Genomic DNA, 26,681 nt, shown 5'->3' with positions numbered 1-26,681 from the left:
TGATGCATAATGGAGGCCTCGACACTTCGCCAGTGTTTATGCATCGTGGCCGTGTAAAGTGTTGACGCACTATAGCGGACTTTTTTCATAGGACTAAGCCCTCCTGCACGAGGGGGACGAGTGAGTGTGTCACAGCGTTCTTTGAAGATGAACCCAGGCGTCAGAAAATATCCGAATGCCGCTTGGATACAACGTCCTATCGTAATCGGCAGCGGCAGGATGTGCGTAATATGAACCATTCTGGGTGCTACGTAGGCATTCAGGTAGGAAATAGGCTGCAAATGATAGAGATGGCGTAGGGGTCTGTGGCTCATCATCGTATGGATAATTCTTAAAATTTCACGAAAGTTGACTGCCGCTGTACGGCATGTTGACGACGTAAAGGTGATCCCAAGCGGATACCGGAGATGTTGGACACAGTGCACGGGGGCCAGACCTTCCGTGGGGTAGCTTGCGACCGATAGACAGCGCCGTGGATTTCTGCACATTCAACACACTTCCAGCCGCTCTCCCATAAGCCGTGATGGTGTCGAGGATCCTCGAGACCTCCTCCCGAGAACGAACCAGCAGCAGGAGGTCATCTGCGTATGTATGACATCGGAAGGTGTAACCGCGTGAGGAGGGTCCAGACAACTGCGTCGTCAGCAGGCTATGAGCGGCTCCAGCGCCGCTGCATAAAGGTACACGCTACAACAACAGGTTCAAATGGCTCTGAGCACTATGCGACATAACTTCTAAGGTCATCAGTCGCCTAGAACTTAGAACTACTTAAACCTAACTAACCTAAGGACATCACACACATCCAAGCCCGAGGCAGGATTCGAACCTGCGACCGTAGCGACCGCTAGGCTCCAGACTGTAGCGCCTACAAGAACAGGGGTAGCATTGTCGGACCGACCGTTGAATCAGTATTGGACCCGCCAAACGCTCATTGACGTGGACCAACGAACGCACGCTGCTAAACTGCCGCCGAAGGAAGTTGATGAAAAAAAAATGGCTCTGAGCACTATGGGACTTAACTTCTGAGGTCATCAGTCCCCTAGAACTTAGAACTACTTAAACCTAACTAACCTAAGGACATCACACACATCCAAGCCCGAGGCAGGATTCGAACCTGCGACCGTTGCAGCAGCGCAGTTCCGGACTGAAGCGCCTAGAACCGCTCGGCCACTCCGGCCGGCTGAAGTTGATGAACTGGGTAGGGAAGCCCTTCCATTCTCAGACAAAATACAAGAAGACATTGCGCACCCTGTCAAATGCGCTGTCAAAATCTACGGCACCAATCGCCGCACGAAGTTTTCACGCCTCTGCCAGTACAATCGCGTCACGACAGCCTCCAGTTGCTGTCTGGACGTTAACCGTGGCACTTGGCGTAGTTTGCGCGGTGGAGAGTGCACGTGGTAAGAGGGGTCTGCAGCACGCCGCCAATAGCCGCGCAAAAATCTTGTAATCGTTATTTAATAATGTGGTAGGACGGTAGTGGCCCGTAGTAATTCCAGGTGTCAGTTTATAAACAGGAACAACAATGCACTCGACAAAAGCTGGCGGAATCGTAGCTGCAGACGTAATCAGTTCATTATACACCTCCATCCACCGTGTAGACATGAGACCACAAAACATATTCAGTAGTGATTCCGTCGGTACCTGGCGACTTGCAGAGCGCAGACCTGAAGATAACGGTAGTGACATCCTCGGAGGTGAAAGGTTACAATAACGTAACCCCCTCCTCAAGCGCGACGGTGCGCGGAAAGACCACGGCAGTAGGATCGTAGTCCAGAACGACCCCATCGTCGGCACGGTAGACTCGGCGATAATGTTGGACAAACCTATCGACTATGTTCGCTTGGCAGTTGACCCACTGCGCATGATGATCTACGTGTTCAGTGACTAGCCTTTGTCTGCGGTGTCTGCGATCGTGCACAATACGATGCATGGAGGGATTCTCCCGCCACACCACATCAGGTCTGCGGGCACGCATCACAGCTCCCTGTGGTTTCCAGCGAGTAACCACTAGTAGCTTCGCCTTAATCACGCGGCGTTCAGTTTGTACTTCCGGGGAAGGTGGCTGACCATCAAGGGCGCGGAGAGCGCTGAAGTAGACGTCTTTAGTGTGCGTGTTCCAAGCGGTTACCTCCCTGCTGTAAGCGATGAATGTGCGCCGGAGCATCGGCGTGGCACATTTTAGCCACCAGTCCACTACGGATGTGTAGGATTGGAGACATCGTTCGCGTCTTCTCCAAATCTCAGTGATTGGCGACAATTAGGATCCCACAGATGCTGCGTGTCGAGTTTCCATGATGCTCGTTTCCTCCAAACTTTCTGGCGGGGAAGGAGCAACGTACACACATATGCACAGTGGTCATATAACACCAAAGGCCAGTGCTCTACATTCAGCACTTCATGGGAGAAAAAAATGCTGTCTAACTGACTAGCCGAGGGGCTCGTGTAAAACGTGAAGCCAGGGTCGTCTGTGCGCCGTATCTCCCAGGTATCCCATAGGGCTAGATCATAAGCAATGAAACGCAGCTCCTGACAGTGTAAAATTCGGGTATTGATCTTTCTGGCCGAGTTCCTAGTTAAAGTCCCCTCCAAGAGAAGATGTTCATGTCGACCGAAGAACAGTGGGGCTATATCCTCCTCATAAAGTCGAATTCTTTCACGCAGATGGCAGATACACATTAACGACACGCATGGATTGAATCATAAGTGCCATATCCCTGGCAGATGGGAGATATATGATGTCGTCAATCAAGATGCCTTGGCGTACGCACACCGCCACTCCACCGCCAAGGTGATCGCTGTGAGAGGCATAGAAGTCGTATCCCGCTATCTGGGGTAGTTCTGCTGAATGCACCTCCTGTAACAGTGCAATGTCTAGTTCCTAAGCCCATTTTATTTCTTTCGGAAGATGTGTGGCTCAAATGGCTCTGAGCACTATGGGACTTAACATCTGAGGCATCAGTCCCCTAGAACTTAGAACTACTTAAACCTAACTAACCTAAGGACATCACACACATCCATGCCCGAGGCAGGATTCGAACCTGCGATCGTAGCGGTCGCGCGGTTCCAGACTGCAGCGCCTAGAACCTCTCGGCCACACCGGCTGGCTCAGAAGATGTATCTTGACTGGCGTGCGGAAGTCTTTGACATTCAGTGTCGCAATGCGGTATGCCTGGAACTGTGCCCTACCATGGTTTGGGCGCTGCAGGTCGCTGCTGTGGAGATGCGGAGGCACCCAGTAGCAGAAGCTGCCGGTGCCCCTCACATGGCGCAGAAGTTCACACCAGCAGGTCGCCTCCCCTAACGGTGGAGACTCCTTTATGAGATCTGCTGTTGCTTCAAAATCCTCGCTCCACGTCCGCGTTTACTCCTTCGCCATGGTACCCATATGTTCAACGGCTGCCGACACTGCCAGATAGGCTGGTATCGTTCCTACTTCGGTAGGGGCTTCAGAAGCAGGAACATTCCGTTCCGTCAATGCGAGAGCCAATGAGGGCCACCGTTCCACAGGCGCACTGACGACGCCGTCGTCCACGGTCTCAGAAGCTGAAACGTTGGTTTCCTCAACAGGTAGTGGACCATTTTTACAGGGCAAAGAGTCCCATTCCGACGTCGTACGGCGCCTCCTTTTACGTCATTTAGGGGAGCGTTGTTTTCGCAATCGTCCTTCCATGTCCAAAGACGGGAGGGAGTCACGCTGGTCAGGCAGAAATGCCGCCATCAGAATAACGAGATAGTCGACCAAGGAGTCATGTTCGACAGTAGTGTCGCCCTCAGGCGCAGCCAGAGCAACCACCGAAGCTGGAAACATGGCTAAAGAGACATCGTCAGTCATCTCGTCCGCAGATGGTTCAGGAAGGGGCGGAATGCAGTCCATCAACTGTTCAAGTGATCCCGAGAGCCGCGTGGCGGCCGGCGGTAACTTAAGCGCCGTCGCATATATGATCGGAAGTATCGTAAATGACTAGGGAAGTACCACTCCTCCAGTTGGTAGCTGCCTTATCTGTCGCTGCAGACGTTCAGATCTGACGTGTCCCTCTCGTCCACACCCAGAGCAAGTACGCGGCTGTCCGTCGTACATGATTTCGGCCCGACATCCACTGATAGATACGACGGAACATGGCTGTGCAGATTAATTGTGATCTGACGCACGCGGTTGAGAACAGTTTATGTGTGGAAGTGCGCCCAGGGTTCCACCTTGGTATCATGAACAGCGCCGTATGGCCGGAAAGCCGCTATGGAATCCTCTGCGGGTACCTCGAATGGCAGTTCGAACACACGTATAATTCGAAGGCATAATCTCAAATGTTCGACTTTTACCACGCCGACGTTACCGTCAGTGTGGCGGAAACGGAGGCTCTGTTTGGTCGCGTTCAAAACACGCTCACACGCAGTTTCATTGATCATTTTAACGTAGACGGTGTTTCTGAGAATCGACAGGTGGATACCCAGAAGTTGTGACCACGGGATCTTGGCCTCCTCTCGGAGGAAACGTTCCACATCTAAGGCTTTTGGTCGTGCACAGTCCGGGAAAAAGTTGAAACATAATGTCGATTTCCTGCACTTACCTCAATGCGTGAAACCCACGCTCAGGATGAGTCGCAATGTAAATAAACACAAACTTTTCCGCTCCGCAGGCAGAAGTGCGTCACGTCCACTCCAGGCGGCCGCTAAAGCCAGGCATTTTGCCCGATTGAGCTACCCACACACGACTCACGACCCGCCCTCACAGCTTCACCTCCTCCAGTACCTCGTCTCCTACCTTCCAAACTTTACAGAAGCTCTCCTGCGCCCGTTGCAAGACTAGCATTCCTGGAAGAAAGGATCTTGCTGGAACATTGCTTAGTCACAGCCTAGGGTTGGTTTCCAGAAAGAAATTTTCGCTCTGCAGCGGAGTGTGCGCTGATATGAAACTTCCCAGCAGATTAAAACTGTGTACCAGACTGAGACTCGAACTCGGGACCTTTGCCTCTGGCGGGCAAGTGCTCTATTTGCTTTTTATAATATATGCCTGGACAATGATAAGCTACACTATACCTGACTGCGGGAAGCTATACAGATTCTTCTAGAACACCGTAAGTAATGATTCATAAAAGACAAAGCTGGAAATTTATTTCTCTATAATGTTGTTAAAAGAAGTCTGCAGTAACCCTTTCGTTATTCATTCTAAGAAAATAAAGCTGTTCACGTGGCGTCTATATTTTCTAAGCTAAAATTATGCGAAAAAACATGGGTACAATGACTGATACGCTTGTAAAACTGTGATGTCCAAGCACTATACAGTAATACTCATGGTAAGATGTATCACTAGGTGTCAACAGTCTTGAGTAACTGGAATGGTATTAGTGAAGGATTTGAAAGCGTAAATAATGTAATCAGTTATAGCTGCATATACTACTAACAATACACGTCGAGTCAAAAGTCCTTGGACACCTTCATAAGTTGGAAGATTAAAGGGAAAATTGAAATGTGATGATGGGAACATAGGTTTGACGTGGGGCCGCAAATTTTGGAGTAAACGTCATTCATGGCCACCATCTCGATATACGCCATTTTGAATTTAAGTCATTTTTTTATGGAAAGGGGGGTGTATGACACATCAAATAACACTCTCTTGAGCTCTGGAATTGAGTGGTGTAATTTGGTTTTGTCTATCTTGTACAATTTAGAAGATATTAATGTTCAAAGTTACATTGATACCGACTCGTCTCTTGGGATGGATAACACGTAGAACATGTGTTGTAGCAGTCAGTATGAAGATAATTTCCCAACTTTGAACGTTAATAACCTCTAAACTGTACAAGATAGACAAAAACAAATTATACCACTCAATTCCAGAGCTCAAGCGAGTGTTATTTGATGTGTCATACAACCGCCCCCCCCCCCCCTTTTCCCATTTAAAAAAAAGTTACTTGAATCCAAAATGGCGGATTTCAAGATGGCGGCCATGAATGACATTCACTCCAAAAGTTGCAGTCCCACGTCAAACCTATGTTCCCATCATCACATTCCAATTTTCCCTTTAATCTTCCAACTTATGAAGGTATCCAAGGACTTTTGACTCGCCCTGTATTACTGGATTACTGCACTTCAGCATTCAAGTTAAGATGCCTCAAATCGCTGTTAGTTGCACGTGGTGTTATATCTAGCCCTACAATTAGTGCGAAAAGTTTCAAATAGTTTGTGTACGTGAAAGTTAAATGAGGAAATGAATTCACCCCGAGCTCAGGAAAAAATAAGATACACTCAAACTGTAGCAGTAATTTCCTAATTTGGTGTGACTTTTGTATATATTATACTTGGTAGCGTACAATAGTGGATTATTAGCATAGAGAATATAGGCTGTCTAGTATCTACTGCTACCTCCTGCTTTTTCGAATTTCTGCCTCCTGATTTCAGAGACCATTGCATCTGGCAACACTGCTTGCTTGTTCATTGTTCTGTGTCCGCTTGTTCAGTACATTGCGAAGTTCATCGGTATTTTTACTATCTTCATAACGACGAATCAGTTGACGAAAATATGTACGAAAAGAAGAAATTACCTGGCCCTTATTGTCGAAACAGAAAAGCGCAAGGCGGAAAGCAAAATGAAAATCAAGCTAAGTCAATGCAAGTACGTTTTTATTTCGCTTTATTCAACCAGAAGAAAAAAATTTGTAAGTTATTATAACACAAAAGTATTGTGAGCATAGGTGATGACCCCCTTACAGCTGTTACTGTCTCTTCAACAGATGTATGATTGCTGGTGCAGGTAAGAGCTTATTTTATTTACATGTTGCCAAACCTAGTTTCTTGTTCCTAAAAAATACGAATTTTATATGGACAGTTTATATTTATTTGTGTGATTCTTCATTGTTACAATCATCAGACAGGTTAGTAATCAAAGCATTAAGAATATATTTGTGGTGTTCACCCATGGGCGTCATGTACGTATCTCTTCAAGGAGCTAAGCATTTTAACTGAGCCATCGCAATATACATATTCGCTAACGAAATTCATTGTGAACAATCCATCACAGTTTGAGAAGAACGCCACAATTTGAGAAGAACAGTGAAGTGTATATGCGCTGACAATTATTGAACTATACGAAAAAAAACCTAAATTAGTTTCAAATTACGGTGTGCACACACTTTATTCAATATGTAAATGTCAGTACAGATATTCGGATTTAGGTCATGATATGTGCGATATGCCTGCCGTCATTGGCGATGATGTGACGCAGACGAGTAGCGAAATTCTGCATGACCCGCTGAATTGTCGGAACATCTATGCTGTCGATGACCTCCTGAATGGCTGGTTTCACCTCAGCAATAGTTTTCGAGGTTATTGCTGTACACCTTGTCTTTAATATAGACCCACAAAAAGGAGTCACATGTCTTCAGATCTGGAGAATATGGCGGCCAATCGAAACCCATTCCAGTGGCCTCTGGGTACCCCAGTGGCAGAATGTGGTCTCCAGAGTGCTCCTTCAGGCCATCAAGCACTCTCCTGCTTCGAAGGGGCCGAGCTCCGTCTTGCATGAACCACATCTTGTTGAAATCAGGGTCACTTTGGATAATGGAGATGAAATCATCTTCCAAAACCTTCACGTACCGTTTGACAGTCACCGTGCCACCGCGGAATATCGCACCGGTTATTCCGTGACTGGACATTGCAGACCTCACAGTCACCCATTGAGAGTGAAGAGACTTCTCGATCGCGAAATGCGCATTCTCAGTCCCCCAAATGCAGTAATTTTGCTTATAGATGAACCCATCCAAATGAAAGTGGGCTTCGTCGCTAAATCAAATCATACAAATTCCCATCATGCCCCGCGGTCAACCATGCAGAATTTATGACGATTTTATCTCATGTAGTTCAATAATTGTCACTCTGTATCTACAGCAGTAGAGGGAAAAATGACCTTCATTACCCATTGTTAATTTTTCAGTGGCCCAGGAAGGAGTTCAATATGCAACAACAAATTTTTTTGGTCGTTTGTCCAATAATATAAATGACAGGGAGTGAAGCAAGTGTTAAGTATAATTTAAAATCATTTCTCCTGGACAACTCCTTCTATTCCATTGATGAATTTCTACTTAAAAACTGGAAGCCAGTAAAAAAATTAAGTGAAGTTGCATGAATAGGACTGAAAATAATAACATGCTCATTAACAATTTGAGGACTGGGCAGTTTGGGTGTAGTTTATCTTGCAGACACTGTTCTTTTTCATAGTTTTTCTGAATTTCGTGTAGCAGGTTCTGCTTCCCAGAATTTAAGTTAGTTTATTGCACTTGAAAGGGGTGTCTTTTTTCGGTAATTTCCAAGAACGATTGCCCATCGAACGCGCGGGCCAGTAACGATGTATATCAGATGTGCGACTCTATTACTGATAAAAATTAATCCATCTACCTTCTCCATGAATTAACTGAAATACACTGATCCACTAATTCAGTGTTATCACAAAGATCGGTCAGCGTGCGGTTTTGTGTTGCCACGATCTCGCTGAATACGTGGATCAATGTTTTCTGTTTAAATCATGGAAGAAGGTAGGTGGATCAATGTTTATTAATAATAGAGTCACACATTCGATATATATCGTTAGGGATCCGTAGGTTCGATAGATAATCATTCTTGTAAATTAGCTTTCTTCCTACGAAAAACTACATAGTACCATTGACTTACGTCAGTGACCTTTTTTGTATGGAGAGGAGAAGGTGGTGTTACTGTAACAACAAACAATTTTTTCGTCTTTATTTTGCTAAATGGAGATACAGTTGTTGACACTAAAAAGAACAATGCTAGGAAATGTAGTTTCTTTAATTGAAAACTGCTTAGTTACATTTGCCTTAGTATGAAAAATTTCTGAGTACTTTGGACAACAAAGTCCTACTTCACATGTTTCAGAATGGTACCTGGTATCTTTTCTTGTCAATATCTCAGATCTTGCCTTGCTTCGTTCTGCACTCCATCCTCTCAGAGAGCATGCTGACATTTTTATAGGCCTACTCCGAAACAATTTAGCAAAATGTTTGTCACGGAATCCATTTACCGGTGAAGTACTTTGAGTGGAAACTTTGTTCATCAAAGTCGATACCAATTCAGTGACGAATTCAACAAGATGTTAGCTAGGCTTTGAATTTTTATATAAAACGTACGCATTTTCAACCACCATCGTGAAAACGAAAAAAAGCTTTCTTCCATCACTTTATTTGCTTGCCCTCAAAATGGTAGTAGCTCATTAGCTGGTAGCTGTGGTACACCAGTCTTATTTTTATTATAATCCAGATGCGTCTCATCTTCTCTGTCATTATTAATTTTGTTCAGACATTGACAGTGGATGAGTCTACGAAGTTCAGTTTTTTGCAGTTTCTGGTTACTTAGACCTTTTGCTAGCTCTTTCCTATTTTTCAGAACTGTATTGCAAAGCCAGCTTACAAATAAATAAAAAGCGCGTAGTACATAACAGTCGACGCCGTTTGCACTGCGTATGGCCTTGTGAACTGCGGCGCATGGCAACACGGGAAATGGTGAATGCCACAAAGCAAGTAACATACATTGTTATCTGTGTTCCTTTTATTCCAACGCGAATGAAAAGTGTTGCCTTCTGTGTATTTCCATGCTAGTACAAGCATCATGGAGTATCTTTATGCAGACAACAGACGTAAGAAAAATATTTGAATATGTTTACAAAGTTTAGAAACGACCGATGTACATCCTATGTCACTCGTCTTTCCGGAATATAAGCCGGTAGGAGCTACGTCGCTTGTCGCCAAAGAGGTAAATGTACTGCAAACTGACTCATTACACGTTAGTTCGACAAAAGAATCGTTCAAATGATCTATGGAACATGCACAAAACTAAATAATGAAGTAAAGTGTAGTGTGTTAAATTTTAGGTGTCAGGCAGCTCAGTACTGTCCCAGCTGTGACTCGGTAAAAGTCGGTAGACGTTGGAAGGCTTCAGTAGGCAGTCATTCGTCTTTTTGGCTGTTGCTAACGTTTGGCGCGAGGTAGTTATTAGTCGTCTGCTTTGTTATTGTTTTGCGCTTCTGTGTTGTGACTGGCGCTTATTGTGCAACACCGGTACGTACGTTATCAAAACAAGGTAGTTCCTGGAACGTCTTGAGTCACCTACCGGTAGGCCTACTGCTAGTAGGCGATCAGTGCTACATAGCGGTGCTCATGAAATTATATTGCGTGCTATTGAATGCCGCAAAACGGAAAGGGAGCTGAAACAATTACTCTACCTCACCAAAAAATCTTTCGTCTGAATGCTCCATGCGTTGGACAAAACACGCACATCATTAGGAGGGTCAAACAGTTTCCAAGAATCTTTCTGGCAGTCACTGAAAAGGACTGGTAACAAAGGACGAGTTACCATTTCAGATATTGTGTTCACGGTAATTTTCAAGTATTATTGCCTATCGAAGTCGGAGGGGTCCAAACGATACATATCGAACGTGCGATAGTAAATCGATTATGGAAGTCTCGTGGCGGGCGTTATGATCAATTATTTGTGATCGTCATTTTTATGTTTTCCGCTGTTCCTTTCGTTCGTGTACATTACATTCCCGCCGTAATTATTTGTGATTTTATTGGGAAACCCACACGGTTTCTGCCGATAGCGCCGGCCGAAGTGGCCCTGCGGTTAAAGGCGCTGCAGTCTGGAACCGCAAGACCGCTACGGTCGCAGGTTCGAATCCTGCCTCGGGCATGGATGTTTGTGATGTCCTTAGGTTAGTTAGGTTTAACTAGTTCTAAGTTCTAGGGGACTAATGACCTCAGCAATTGAGTCCCATAGTGCTCAGAGCCATTCTGTCGATAGCGAGTGTATTGTCTGCTGTTTCTCAAGTTTCTTCTGCGGATTGTCTGACATGGAAAACTCTAATTCCATGCATGTCCAGCATAGACAAATGTTTGACTTTTTGCCGCAAATATGGACTTCTACCGGACGACGAAAGGAGGGACTGTGACACTGAGTAGAATGTGGTGCTGCGAAGTCTGTAAAACTTCGTAAGAGGAGTGTCGACACTGAGATACCGTTGTAATTTCGTTGCGGACTTTGCGGAAAGCGAACCAGCATCAGGAAAAATACGTGGTTCGAGTCCTCCAAATTATCCATTCAGTCTGTTATCTGGTAGTGACAAATGATAGTGTACCAGTTGGCGGAGCAAATAAAATTGTAGAAGTAGATGAATCTCGTGTTGCTAGACGAAAGAACCAGAGAGGACGACGTTCTAAAAATGAAATAGATCATATTTGGGTATTCAGTGGGATAGAAGGAGTCTCCCGCAAGTGTTTCGTTGTGAGGGTATTGTCCTGAGACAAGTTGACTTTAGTGGCTCTCATAAAACACTTGATACTGCCTGGAACAAAAGTCATCACAGCCAGGTTTCAGTCGTACAAGACTAAAAGCTGAAGGGTTTGACCACGAATTCGTGAACCATTCTGTGGAGTTCGTCACTTCGGATGACACCAGTATCCACACCCACAATACTGATCGGCTTTGGAAGTCTGTCAAGTCTACCTTAGTTAGCTACATTCCAAGTATATTGACTAATGATGAATGCTAAGTCTTGTTCTCTTCAATGAGTTGTTAAGACAGCATATTTCTGTGAAAAATGTCCAAAGCCAAGGATACGAAAATGGCTCGAATATGAGGAGATAAAATTTAGGATTTCAAAACTGAATTAAAGACCTTAACTCCTGAGATTCTTGGTCCATATGGGGCTCTTTCGTTAAACCATGTCATGACCGTGCTGTCCTATCTTGTTGCTCTCAACTCTGTCAGTACAGTTCAACAAGTTTTCATTTTCTGTTCTGCATCTACCTACTGATGGATTATTATGAAGAAACATGTATCTGCAGCCAAATGACTGTAAACCTTCCTAGCGGTACATATTTAAGTCTAATATATGCTATGGAGAATCTTAGATACTACATCAAACAAGTGTATGATGCTGTTTCTGAAGCTGTTTTCGCACTAACATGTGAAACATAGGACAATGTTTAACTGTGAAAGTTTTATGTTACTTGTAAATAAAACACACACGCTGCTAGCTAAATTTTTTTATAGGCCTAATTTATTTTAAAAATTAATAAATATTCTCAAAAAGTGTGTGTGTGTGTGTGTGTGTGTGTGTGTGTGTGTGTGTGTGTGTGTGTGTGTGTGTGTGTGTGTGTGTGTGTAATATGATATGAAACAGAGAGATTCTATATGCTGAAGTTAAGCCTCTCTACAGGAAGGGGGATAAACAGATACCACCAAACTATCGACCAATTTCACTTTTGCCGGCTTTCTCAAGAATATTTGAATAGGTTGTGTTCAAGCATCTCTAAGAATCTGACTGCAAATAATACATTTTCCAAGTCACAGTTTGGCTTTCTTAAGGGTTCTGATACAGAGAAAGCTATTTACACTGACAGTGAGAATGTACTTAATTCATTAGATAATGAATTAGAGGCTAATGGTATTTTATGTGACCTGTCAAAAGCCTTTGACTTGTGAACCACAGCATTCTCTCAAGTAAATTAGAATATTATGGTGTCATCGACAATGCTGTGAAATGGTTTGAGGCCTATTCACCTAACGGGAAACAAAGGGTGTAGTTGCAAAATACCTGTGGGGTAAAAAGTCAGTCTTCATCCAATTGGGAATTAATTACATGTGGTGTTCCTAAAGGTTCCATCTTGGGCCCGTTGCTTGTCCTTGTGTACATTAATGGCCTCTTGCCTGTTACATTGCCAGATGCTAAGTTTGTGTGTTTGCAGATGATTCAAACATTCCAATAAGTAGCAAGTCAAATACTGACTTAGAAACAGATGCTAATCAAATTTTCACTGACATTAATAAATGGTTTAAAGCTAATTCACTGTCATTTAACTTTGAAAAGACCCACTATATGCAGTTCAGAACCTGCAAGAGATTTCCTTCCAGCATGTGTATAACATATGAAGATATGCAGATCAAAGAGGTTGACAGTGTTAAATTTCTGGTATTACAACTTGATAATACATTGAATTGGGAAGGGCATACCACAGAATTGCTTAAGCACCTAAACAAATCTGTATTTGCAGTGAGAATGATGTACGGCATATAAATATAAAAAAACTTCCAGAATGAGATTTTCACTTTGCAGCAGAGTGTGCGCTGATATGAAACTTCCTGGCAGATTAAAACTGTGTGCCCGACCGAGACTCGAGCTCGGGACCTTTGCCTTTCGCGGGCAAGTGCTCTACCAACTGAGCTACCGAAGCACGACTCATGCTTTACTTCTGCCAGTGGCTAAGCCATGTCTCCGCAATATCCTTTCTTTCAGGAGTGCTAGTTCTGCAAGGTTCGCAGGAGAGCTTCTGTAAAGTTTGGAAGGTAGGAAACGAGGTACTGGCAGAAGTAAAGCTGTGGGTACCGGGCGTGAGTCGTGCTTCGGTAGCTCAGTTGGTAGAGCACTTGCTCGCGAAAGGCAAAGGTCCCGAGTTCGAGTCTCGGTCGGGCTCACAGTTTTAATCTGCCAGGAAGTTTCATATCAGCGCACGCTCTGCTGCAGAGTGAAAATCTCATTCTGGAAACATCCCCCAGGCTGAGGCTAAGCCATGTCTCCGCAATATCCTTTCTTTCAGGAGTGCTAGTTCTGCAAGGTTCGCAGGAGAGCTTCTTTAAAGTTTGGAAGGTAGGAGACGAGGTACTGGCAGAAGTAAAGCTGTGGGTACCGGGCGTGAGTCGTGCTTCGGTAGCTCAGTTGGTAGAGCACTTGCCCGCGAAAGGCAAAGGTCCCGAGTTCGAGTCTCGGTCGGGCACACAGTTTTAATCTGCGAGGAAGTTTCATATCAGTGCACACTCCGCTGCAGAGTGAAAATCTCATTCTGGAAACATCCCCCAGGCTGTGGCTAAGCCATGTCTCCGCAATATCCTTTCTTTCAGGAGTGCTAGTTCTGCAAGGTTCGCAGGAGAGCTTCTGTGAAGTTTGGAAGGTAGGAGATGAGGTACTGGCAGAAGTAAAGCTGTGGGTACCGGGCGTGAGTCGTGCTTCGGTAGCTCAGTTGGTAGAGCACTTGCCCACGAAAGGCAAAGGTCCTGAGTTCGAGTCTCGGTCAGGCACACAGTTTTAATCTGCGAGGAAGTTTCATAAAAAGCTTATTCTGGGGTAACTCATGAAACCAAAAAAAAATTTTTAGAAAGCAAAAGCGTGTTATAAGAAGCATTTGTGGTGTAAATTCAAGAACTCATTGTAGAAAACTGTTCAAGGAACTTTGTATTCTAACCACTGCTTCTCAGTATGCCTTAATGAAATTTGTTGCAAGTAAAATATCTCTATTTCTGACCAATAGCTCAATACGTACTATCGACACTAGTAATAAGAACATTTTCAATAAATTGCAAGCAACTATTAAAGACTTGGTTTCAGATAAAACATGCTTTAAACAGAGTTTGAAGGGCTTTTTCATAGGCAACTCTTTTCACTATGTAGGTGAATATCTTAACAGAGCCTGTTAGTCCAGCTTAATAAAAATGTCTGTTAGATTCCAGTTCTGACAGCACTTGGTCACAACAGTCAAGATTAGGTCTTTTGTGTATGATAAATTTATGAAAATTGCATAACAATGTTTCATTCTGACAGAATATTAATTCTGTAAATATTAGCAATTCTAGTTTACTCTAATGTAATCACTTCTTTTGACAATCTACTGACAAATGACCAGTGTAGTAAGTATTATATTGAAATGATTTTAAGTTATACTTTTTGACGTGTTCACACCCACAGGAATCATCTCAATATTGGTCTATGGAACTAAAATTGAATCTAATCTATTAATAAAGTTAGCCTATGTAAAATTCGTACAGTTATTCAGAAGGTGTCACTTACTATTAACGTATCAATATAAAATTAGATTTTCTTAAACACATTTCTGTCCTTGTTTATCCAGTGGAAGGTGAAAAACATTGTAACTAAATTATAGAATTAAAAAGTTCCAGTATTAAACTAAAAATAACAGAAATTTTACGTTGTTCCACCAAGTTTAATAGATAAAATATTTTAATTGAAACCAGAACATGACAATAGATCGAGTTCCTTCTACCTGCACTATAAGTTTTTAAAGATCTCAGGAATTGCCTTATGTGGAAATGAATTGTTACTTCTTTTAATATTTAGCACCGGGAACAAGATACAGAGGTTTTATTTTATTTACAGAGGAATATCAATTAAGTACCTACTTTAGACAGAAAAACAACCCATTTCCACATCACTGAATTTGGATGTAGTTTTAAAGGCCTTACTAACAGCCTGAGAAGAGGTGGGTGGGAGGCAAATGATATATAATTTGTGTGGAAAAATGTTCTCGAATTGGCACTGGTTAACATGTATGTTCAGAAAAGACTGCAAGAAAGACTATTTCTCTTAACAGGGACAACTACCGTCTCAATTTTAGTGAAGGATGTGAATGACACACCACCAGAATTTTCAAAATCAGAATGGTTTGCAGAAGTGGATGAAACAGAAGGTGACAACATCCCTCACAAACCAATACTTACAGTGACAGTCCGTGACCAGGACGAGTCTAGCACTTTTCAGTTCAAGGTAAGTTTCTTTACTGTAACTGCTTTTTTGGTGTGGTTCTACTTTCCTTAAAAAAAAATTGTGTTATGTTGGATACAACTACAGATATGTGCACCATCATCACCACACTAATATTCTATGGTAACCATGCACCTGGTTCGAATGTGCCCTTTCAGTCCCTCCTGCTCCCAACCACTGGTGGCTGTGTCAAAGGAGCAGACACTGTATGCTATGTTGTTTCACGTGGAAAAGTCATTGATGAGCAAGGTCTTACATAACCTCCCAGCAATCACCTAAATGCCTTACATCAGTCCAAACATTGAAATGTCTCTCATGAAGCCTTGCATACAAGTCATGCACAAGGAGACCTCTCCCCTAGTGTTCTGCAGAGTTTTCTGACACATGCAGTCCTTTCAGAAAGAGCTTCATCCTTGTCTTTCATTTTGCTTACCTTCTACATTATCTGCAAACACTGTGTTCTACTGTCACCTGAATTTGTTGTCTCTTTTTGACTATATTATATTGTGCAAATGTTTGTTTCCCTGTATGCAACCATAAACATGTACTGGCTATGCATCTGCCCAATCCAGTCAGATAATGGCACTTGTTGCACTCCTGTGGTGACTTTCCCTGTCTTGCTTCGCTACAGATTGGTCCATCTCCTCTCAACATTCCCCAGTTGACATATTACAATATCGTACCCAAGTCGTAAGCCTAAAGTTTTGATTCACATTCATGTACATATGCCTAGAGTTACTCTCAAAGCTGAAATATGTTCATGGACATAGTGGAGTGTCTCATACTTCTGCTATGTCAAAGATCCAGGTAGACTGATGATAGTTATGAGTATCTGAGATAATCTTGTCCATGCAATGTTACAACATTAGCTCCCTGGTTTGACCCAGGTTTTTAAAAGATTGCCGGCCATTGTGGCCGAGCAGTTCTAGGCGCTTCAGTCTGGAACCGCGCGGCCGCTACGGTCGCAGGTTCGAATCCTGCCTCGGGCATGGATGTGTGTGATGTCCTTAGGTTAGTTCGGTTTAAGTAGTTCTAAGTTCTAGGGGACTAATGACCTCAGATGTTAAGTCCCATAGTACTCAGAGCCATTTGAACAATTTTTTTAAACATTTTCTTTCACAAAAACATAGTCACATATTTCCCTTGCCCAGCCTCTTCAACAAGGTTGTGGACTTTTTTCCTTGTATTTTTCCTTGTCTCTAATGTCCTCATTATTTTCCTTCCTGGAATCTGATAGATGAGGGACATAACATGAAATAAAGTGTGCAATGTTTCATTTCTTCTGAGCACAATCGCACTAACAATTTTTTTAAAAATTATAGCTTGCCTCAGCCATGTATTGGTCATCTTCAGAAACATAAATATCAAGCAGCATTGGGAATAGAGTGTACACAAAATGTGTTGTCATACTTAACCAGTCATGTTTAAAGTCTTGTTACTGTGATGCTTCTAGAAGAACCTTAAAACAAATGTGTACTAGCTGTCAGTTGCATTGCTTCATGGACATAATGTAATAATGTATTATCATTTAGGATTCTGCATGTTTTCAACTGAGAAGAACACTCTCCCATAACAATTCTTGCTACCTGCTTGATATAACTGTCATCAATGTCTATACCTATTACTCTCTCTCTCTCTCTCTCTGTCTCTCTCTCTCACACACACACACACACACACACACACACACACACACACACACACACACACACACACACACACACACACACACACACACGACTGTTTCATGAGAATAAATTACCTTACTAATAACATCAAACTGATTTTAAATATTCAACTCTGGCCCTCCTAAGGTGGAAAAAGCCATACATCAGGAAATATCATCTTTCAGACCCAGTTACAAATTTTCATAAACATTTTTGGAACAGCAATCAAAAAAATTTTTAAAAACTTTTCTTTTTAATTCAGTCTTGATCGCACCACGGATGCTACAAGAACATAGGTGACCGATTTCAGTCATATAACATGACTATCATCAGACCCATGGCATCCTTCGAAGATGGTAGGTGCTCCACCTACCACTTCAAAGGATGCCATGGGTCTGATGATGGTCACGTGATATGACCGAAACTGGTCACCTATGTTCTTGTACCATATGTTGTGTGATCATGACTGAATTAAAAAGAAAAACCAGTTACTAATGTCACAAATATGAAACTTCAATTATACTTATCACATACATTGCCCTGAACAAATATTTTGTTCTGGTGTGTCCTAAAATTGTATTTGTCCATAGATTTCAACCTATAGTTTCCAAAATTTAGGCTATCTTCAGTCCACTATTACAGTGTACTGTACATGTCTCTCTTCGAAACCAAGATATGATTGGCTAGTTCACCAAAAATTATGAAACAGCGTACTTCACTGAAATTCACTTTAATATGGAAGGAGCAAAATGTAATATCTCATTGTATAAGTCTGAATGATTAGAATAGCTCAAACTGTACACAAATTGAAAAAAAAACTTTGAATACTTTTTTACATGTAGGAGAACTCACAGCAAAAAGCACTACCAAAAATACACTCCTGGAAATGGAAAAAAGAACACATTGACACCGGTGTGTCAGACCCACCATACTTGCTCCGGACACTGCGAGAGGGCTGTACAAGCAATGATCACACGCACGGCACAGCGGACACACCAGGAACCACGGTGTTGGCCGTCGAATGGCGCTAGCTGCGCAGCATTTGTGCACCGCCGCCGTCAGTGTCAGCCAGTTTGCCGTGGCATACGGAGCTCCATCGCAGTCTTTAACACTGGTAGAATGCCGCGACAGCTTGGACGTGAACCGTATGTGCAGTTGACGGACTTTGAGCGAGGGCGTATAGTGGGCATGCGGGAGGCCGGGTGGACGTACCGCCGAATTGCTCAACACGTGGGGCGTGAGGTCTCCACAGTACATCGATGTTGTCACCAGTGGTCGGCAGAAGGTGCACGTGCCCGTCGACCTGGGACCGGACCGCAGCGATGCACGGATGCACGCCAAGACCGTAGGATCCTACGCAGTGCCGTAGGGGACCGCACCGCCACTTCCCAGCAAATTAGGGACACTGTTGCTCCTGGGGTATCGGCGAGGACCATTCGCAACCGTCTCCATGAAGCTGGGCTACGGTCCCGCACACCGTTAGGCCGTCTTCCGCTCATGCCCCAACGTCGTGCAGCCCGCCTCCAGTGGTGTCGCGACATTCGTGAATGGAGGGACAAATGGAGAAGTGTCGTCTTCAGCGATGAGAGTCGCTTCTGCCTTGGTGACAATGATGGTTGTATGCGTGTTTGGCGCCGTGCAGGTGAGCGCCACAATCAGGACTGCATACGACCGAGGCACACAGGGCCAACACCCGGCATCATGGTGTGGGGAGCGATCTCCTACACTGGCCGTACACCACTGGTGATCATCGAGGGGACACTGAATAGTGCACGGTACATCCAAACCGTCGTCGAACCCATCGTTCTACCATTCCTAGACCGGCAAGGGAACTTGCTGTTCCAACAGGACAATGCACGTCCGCATGTATCCTGTGCCACCCAACGTGCTCTAGAAGGTGTAAGTCAACTACCCTGGCCAGCTAGATCTCCGGATCTGTCCCCCATTGAGCATGTTTGGGACTGGATGAAGCGTCGTCTCACGCGGTCTGCACGTCCAGCACGAACGCTGGTCCAACTGAGGCGCCAGGTGGAAATGGCATGGCAAGCCGTTCCACAGGACTACATCCAGCATCTCTACTATCGTTTCCATGGGAGAATAGCAGCCTGCATTGCTGCGAAAGGTGGATATACACTGTACTAGTGCCGACATTGTGCATGCTCTGTTGCCTGTGTTTATGTGCCTGTGGTTCTGTCAGTGTGATCATGTGATGTATATGACCCCAGGAATGTGTCAATAAAGTTTCCCCTTCCTGGGACAATGAATTCACGGTGTTCTTATTTCAATTTCCAGGAGTGTACATTAAACAAAAAGTTGCTTGTACAACTTATTATCAAAGCAAAACATGGCTTTTCTTACAAAGAAGTATGTGATAAAGGATACCAAACCAAGTACTTTTAGATAAGAAAGTATGATTGGAAATTAATATTGACAGAGACACTTTACATTATAAAACAACTTAAGCTGGTAGCAGCTGTTTGAAGTGATGACTACCAGTTTGCAACCTTGTATTACAACATAATCCATTCATAGAACTGATTGCTTGGGCAAACTGCCTGCAGTGGTGTTTATAACGCCAGGCTAATTGGTACTCCACAAGTAGTCTCGATAGTATTTTCTTCAAAGCTTACATATCACCAGTAAATTTACAGGTGCTTATTGATTAATTTTGTCTCACATACTCCAACATAATCTCCAAAATTTCTGCTGTTCATCTACATCTACATCATACTCTGCAAGCCACGTAACCATGTGTGGTAAAGGGTACTTCTGGTACCACTAACTGATCCCACCGCTTTCCCTGCTCCATTCACAAAAGGAGTGTGGTAAGAGTGATTGTCAGTAAGCCTCTGTTTTAATTCTAGTTTCTCGAATTTTCTTGTTGTGGTCATTTCACAAGACATAGGTGGGAGGGAGTAATATGACTATTCCCAGAAAATGCTCTCACAAAATTTCAATAGTAAATTTCACCATGGAGCACGATGCCTCTCTTGTAGCATCTGCCACTGGAGTTCGTTGAGCATCTATGTAACGCTCTCATGCTGACCAAACAATTCTGTGACAAAACACACCATTCTTTGTTGGATCTTCTCTACCTCTTCAATTAGTCCTACCTGGTAAGAATCCCAGATTGATGAGCGTCACTCAGGAATCATTCAAATAAGAACCACTTCCTTCATTGATAAATTACATTTCCTGAATACTCTTCCTATGAACCTCAGTCTGGCATCTGCATTTTGTATTATTTGTTTTATGTGGTCCTTCCCCTTAAGGTCACTATGGATAGTTACTCCTAGATATTTTGTTGTAGATAGTGTTTCCAGCAATTTATCACCAGTAGTGTAGTTGCGCAGTAGTGGATTTCTTTTCCTATGTACACACAATATGTTACATTTATTAACATTCAGTGTCAACTGCCAGAGCCTGTCTGTTCATCAACCCTCTGCAGTTGTTCTGCAAATTGTTACTGCCTTCTAGTACTACTGCTTTCTTATAGACAACCATATCCTCTGTGACCAGTCTTAAGGAGCTTCTGATGTGTTCTATGTAATCATTTATATACATTGTATACAGTAATGGTCCTTTCACATTTCCCTGGGGTACTCTAGAAATTACCTTTACGTCTGTCAGTTTCGTTCTGTTACAGTGGTATGTTGAGTTCTATCTGTAAGGAAGTCTTGAATCCAATCACAAATCTGGCCTGTTACTCATTAATCTCATACTTTTATCACTAAATATCAGTGTGGGACGGTTTTAAATCCAATCCTAAAGTCAAGGAACTCAGCATCAACCTGTGTGCCATTGTCTACAGCAGTACGGATCTCATGAAGGAACAGAGCAAGCTCTGTTTGCAGAATCTGTGTTGATTTTTATAGAGGTGATTTTTGTTCTCTAAAAGGTCATATCCCTCAGAGGGCTAGCAACTCTTCTGTGAATACGTGCTTAGCTACCACAGGGTATCAGTCTTTGCAGCATTACTTCCCTTTCTGTGCTGCAGGCTTATATTTTCACTATCACTCCATCCCTCTGCCTTTCCATCAGATGATCTTTCTTGTGTAGACCCCACTTGCACCTGGTACATGATTTAGGACCCTAGTTCTGCATTTCACTTCAGGCACACTTTACACCTTTTCATTAATGAATACATGGTCCCCGTCGTTGGATTTGACCTGCCACCACTTTTCCAAATTTTTCAGAACTGCGAGTCCTGCAAGGAAGGTTGCCCAGTGTGATGTCTGTTCCACTTCTGTGCCTTTCTGGTGTAGCACCCTTCCTTTCCACAGTAGTAGCCCCCTGTCCACACAGGGATTGCAGTGTTGGTACCTGAGCTGAAACCTCCCAATGTAGTCCAAGGAGTATATGCCCATTGTGACTGGGGCATGGGGTCTCTGAGCAATGGACTATTGGCCAGATTGCCATTGCTGAGGGTGGTTAGTACCCATGGGGAGAGCCCCATATGAAGTGGGTCACATCCATGGGGAGAGCTGCCATACAAAGTGAGTGGCACCATGGCAGTGACTCACATGTGAAGTGGATGAAGCTTTCTCCTGCTGGTGTTCACATGGCCTCAGCAGTCTTTTCAGAGAGAAAGAACTCATTCAACAGATACAGATACAACCCCAAAATGTTTCCTTCCCTGGCTGTGCCTTGGGAGGAACGTAGAGTTAAGCAACAATCATAGAAATACTCCCCCCCCCCCCCCCCCCCATCCAATATCTGGTTTGTACAATTACAGATGGAGTTCTTTTTTCACCATAAAGCCGTTATTCTTCATAGAGACTATAAAGGACAAGTTTGGAGAAGTTGCAACCATCTCCTAACTGAAGAGGGGATCAGTTTTGGTTAAAACACTATCTCCTGTCCAGTCACGAGATTTTCTTGTTTGTGACAAGCTGGGTAACATTCCTGTGACTATCATCCCCCATAATTGTCTAACATGGCTCAAGGCATCATTTTCCATCGTGGCCTCCACTGCAGTCTTATGATGAGCTATGTGCCAACTTGGATTGCCGGGCTGTACACTTTGTCCCTCATTTCCATAGGGGACAAAGGACAATAGGGTTGCTACTAGGGCCTTCATCTTGGCCTTTGAGGGTGATTTTCTGCCTGTAAAGGTCAAGATGATGTAAAACCATATATCCCCCCATCCCTCTGTGCAGTGCCTCACATGTATGAAATCTGGGCACATGTCTTCACATTGTGATGCCAGCCCTAGTCTGTAGGGATTGTGGACACCCATTGCAAGTGCATGTTCCTTGTGGTCCTCCACCTGTATGCGTCAACCATGGACAACACCGTTCACCCTGCTCACCAGACTGCACTGTTTTTCAGGGAGAGAAAAAACAACAGGAATATAAGTCTGTGGACAGACTGCCACATACTGAGAGGCCAATAAAAGTATTAAGGTCTACATCCTGCATGCATGACAATGTCATAGGCTACAGCTATGATGACAGCACCCTCTCTGCCGACAGTGCCCTCCTCCATTATGCATCCTACAGTGAAAGTGAGCCCTCCAGGATGCTTGACCATGCCTGCCCCCCCTCCTCCCCCCCCCCAAAGGGTTGAGGGTTCTCCTGCTAATTTCCCCACACCCATTTTGAGAGCACCCACCCACTGGCAGTGCACAGCCCTAGCCAGAGACACATCATCATCGTCTAGCTTCTCATGCCAGGAAGGGGCCCTTCGGGACACTCCCCTCTGAGGTTTCTGCCAGTCGGCAATCAGATACCAGCCAGGAGCTGAAGGAGCCACAGGCTGCTGGTCATAGGGCTTCACTAACTTTTTCAGTCCCTGAAATTAATTCAGGGAAACCTTCCCAGTCATCCATACCCCCCCCCCCCCTAAGAGAGGCAAAAAGAAGTCACCCAAGATAAAGGAAAGTCAAGTGGCTCCCATACCGCCGGCCGAAGTGGCCCGTGTGGTTAAAGGCACTGCAGTCTGGAACCGCAAGACCGCTACGGTCGCAGGTTCGAATCCTGCCTCGGGCATGGATGTTTGTGATGTCCTTAGGTTAGTTAGGTTTAACTAGTTCTAAGTTCTAGGGTACTAATGACCTCAGAAGTTGAGTCCCATAGTGCTCAGAACCATTTGAACCAATTTTTTTGGCTCCCATACCATCGGATCTCACGTGTTCTGCTTTTGTGGCTATGGTAGCAGTCCCACCACATAATGTGTTTCAGAACCTATGCCTGTGTGTCTTGATACCATACACTCCCAGCCAGTGGCAGCATTTGACCCTGGGACATAATCTGTCTTCTTGGTCCCTTTGTGCTCTCACAGTATGCAGATGGTATGATTTTCCAGTGGAACTGTTGCAGTGTTTTCCAACATCTGTCTGAGCTATGATCTCTGCTTTCTGCATTGCCCTTCAGGAAACTTGGTTTCCAGCAATGCGAACCCCCTGCCCTTTGTGACTGCCACAGATATTTTAAGATGCATGCCAATTATGATAGGGTGTCATGTGGATTTTGCACGTATGTTCTGGTCTCTGTATATAGCGAACCTGTGCCTGTTGATACAACTTTGGAGGCTGTGGCTGTACAGGTAAGGGTATGTCAGGATTTCACCATGTCTTATTTCTCTCCCTTCTGATGGTGGAGTGTCTTAGGACATTGGTTTCTCAGCTCCCGCTAATCTTGGGTGTCTATAGTGTCCAAAACCCTTTGTGAAGTGGAACAACAATCACTGGCCACAGTAAAGACATTGAAGACTGGCAGAACCCATTCTGTATCTCTTGAATACTGGTTACTCCACACGCTTTGGTGTGGCACATGAAACTTAGTTGGTCAGTGATCTTTCTATTTGCAGCCCTGGTCTTGTCCCATCCATCCACTGGAGCGTCCAAAATGATCTGTGTGGCAACAATCATTTCCCAATCTTCTTGTCCCTCCCTCAGAATCTCTCCCCTGGGTGCCCACCTATATGGGCTCTCCACAGTGCCAACTATTGTTGTGAGCTCCCCAATAAGTGGAGGCATTAATGAGGCCATCCAGAATACAAAAGCAGCCATTCTGGTGACAGCCGACTTATCAATCCCCTGTTCTTCAGAATCCCCACGTTGGTAGGTAGTACCTCGGTGGATCTTGGAAATCAACAAGACCATTAGAGATCATAGGTGACCTCTCCAGTGCTGTAAGCAGCATCCATCAGTTGAGCACCTCATTGCCTTTAAATGGCTCTGTGCCTGGGTCTGTCACTTAATAAAGTGACGGAAGCAATAATTTTGAGAATGGTACGTTTCAACCATTAGACAGATATGCTTCCTTAGCAGCTTTGGGTGAAGATCAGATGCCTCTACAGAAACCTGTCCTCTGCAAGTGTACTTAGTATCTTCCTGAACAGTGCTTTTTTCACTGATCCAGTGCTCTGCATTTTGATCAAGTCTCTGCATCTGTGAACTATCACCCTGCCTTTCATGTCCTTAAATAGCAGTTTGAGCAGTTGCACTTATCTTTCCCTACTTGCCACCTGGAGCCCTATAATGCTGCATTCAGTGAATGGGAATTCATCAATGTCCTAGCCCTTTTCCCTGATACAGCTCGAGGGCCGGGCTGCATGCACAACCTAATGCTCCAACACCTGTCAGTGGATTGTCAATGTTATCTCCTTACCATCGTCATCAGTATCTGGAGTGAGGGTGAGTTCCTGTCTCAGTGGTGGGAAAGGCAGGTTTGTAGTTCTCAGATGCAGAGGCTTGAGCATAAAGCAGAGCACTGTGTCAGTGAAAACAGCATCGTTCAGGGATATACCAAGTACACCTGCAGAGGTCTGGCAGTCATAGAGGCATCTGATCTTCACCAAAACGTGTGAAGGAGGTATGCAGGGCCCAATGGGTGAAACGTACTGTTCCCAGCATTCTTACTTCTGTCATTTTATTAAGTGATGGACCTAGGCGCGGAGCTGTTTAAAGGCAATGAGGTGCTCGATTAATGGATGCCACTTACAGCATTGCAGAGCCCACCCATGATCTCTAATGGCCTCGGTGATTTCCGAGGTTCACCAAGATGCTACCTTCCAACAAGGACATCCTGAAGAATAGGGGATTGCTAAGTCAGCGGCCAATAGAATGGCTGCTGATGCATTCTGGACGGCCTCATAATGCCTCCATTTAGTGGGGAGTCAGCATTGTGGAGAGCCTATCTAGGGCTGGTGCCAGGGGTATGATGCTGAGGCAGGGACAGGAAGATCGGGAAGTGATCGCTACCATACAGGTCACCGTGGACCCTCCAGTAGAACCCTCCAGTGAAATGGGGTAAGCATCACCTAGAGATGAACAGGTATCACCCAGTCTCACCAATGTTGCATTTAAGTTGCTTGAACACATATTGAGCTGGCAGCTGTCTTGGCTCCTTCAGTCTCTGGGTCTTCTGGCTCCATCCCAGGACAGTTTTCACCAAGGACATTCCACTGATGATAATTTGGTTTGCCTGGAGTCTGCCATCCAGACAACTTTTGACTGATCTCAGCACCTTATTGCTGTCTTCTTCAAGTACAAAAGGCTTATGTCATCACATGGCAACATCACATCCTCACTATGTTACATGAGTGGGGTCTCTGGGACCCACTTTCAATTTTTGTCCAGAACCTCTTGTCACACCATACTTTCTGGGTTTGAGTTGGTGCTTCCCACAGTATTCACCATATGCAAGAGAATGGGGTCTTGCAGGGCTGTGTATTAAGTGTCCCTCTCTTTCTGGTGGCCATTAACAATCTAGCAGCAGCTGTAGGGTCTGCAGTATCACCCTCCTTGTATGCCGACAATTCTTGCTTATACTATTGCTCCTCTAGTGTGAGTATTGCTTAACACTGACTGCAGGGTGCCCTTTGAAAGTCACAGTCCTGGCCCTTCACCTACAGCTTTCATTTTCCACTGCCAAGACTCGCATCTTGCATTTCTGTCATCATCGTACTATTCAGCCACAACCAAAACTTTACCTTGACGACCGGTTACTCAGTGTGGTGGAGACTTGGGACTGGCCTTTGCTGCCTGGTTGACGTGGCTTCATCTTCATCAGCACAAGTATAGCTGGCTACACCTTAATACACTTCACTGCCTCAATAACACTACCTGGGGTGCATACTGCTCTACCCTTCTGCAGCTTTACTAAGCTCTGATTCTATCCTGTGTTGATTATGGGAGTCCGACATATGGTTTGACATTGTCCTCAGGATTGTGATTGCTGGACTCGATACACCACTGTAGGGTCTGACTTGCAACAGGAGCATTGCAAACTAGCCCTTTGAACAGCCAACTCGTGGAGGCTGGTGTCGCTCCACTCTGGATCAGACACCAGCAACAGCTACCAATTATGCTATACATGTTAACAGCTCCCCTAAGCATCCAAACTACTGTGTCCTTTTTCCTAGTAGAGAGAGCCACCTCCTACAAGAGAGACCTTGAACTGGGGCCATGATAGCAATTCAACTACAGTATCTCTGCTGTGAACTTCAGCTTCCCC

At 44.4% G+C, this 26,681-nt stretch overlaps 1 pseudogene; it reads left to right on the top strand.

Annotated features, from left to right (window-relative positions):
• Positions 1 to 26,681, top strand: part of LOC126416928 (neural-cadherin-like) — a 275,218-nt pseudogene that overhangs the window by 78,560 nt on the left and 169,977 nt on the right.

Source organism: Schistocerca serialis, chromosome 8, assembly GCF_023864345.2.
Source record: "Schistocerca serialis cubense isolate TAMUIC-IGC-003099 chromosome 8, iqSchSeri2.2, whole genome shotgun sequence".
Lineage (NCBI taxonomy): Eukaryota > Metazoa > Arthropoda > Insecta > Orthoptera > Acrididae > Schistocerca > Schistocerca serialis.
This window is presented reverse-complemented; position numbering and strand designations above follow the sequence as displayed.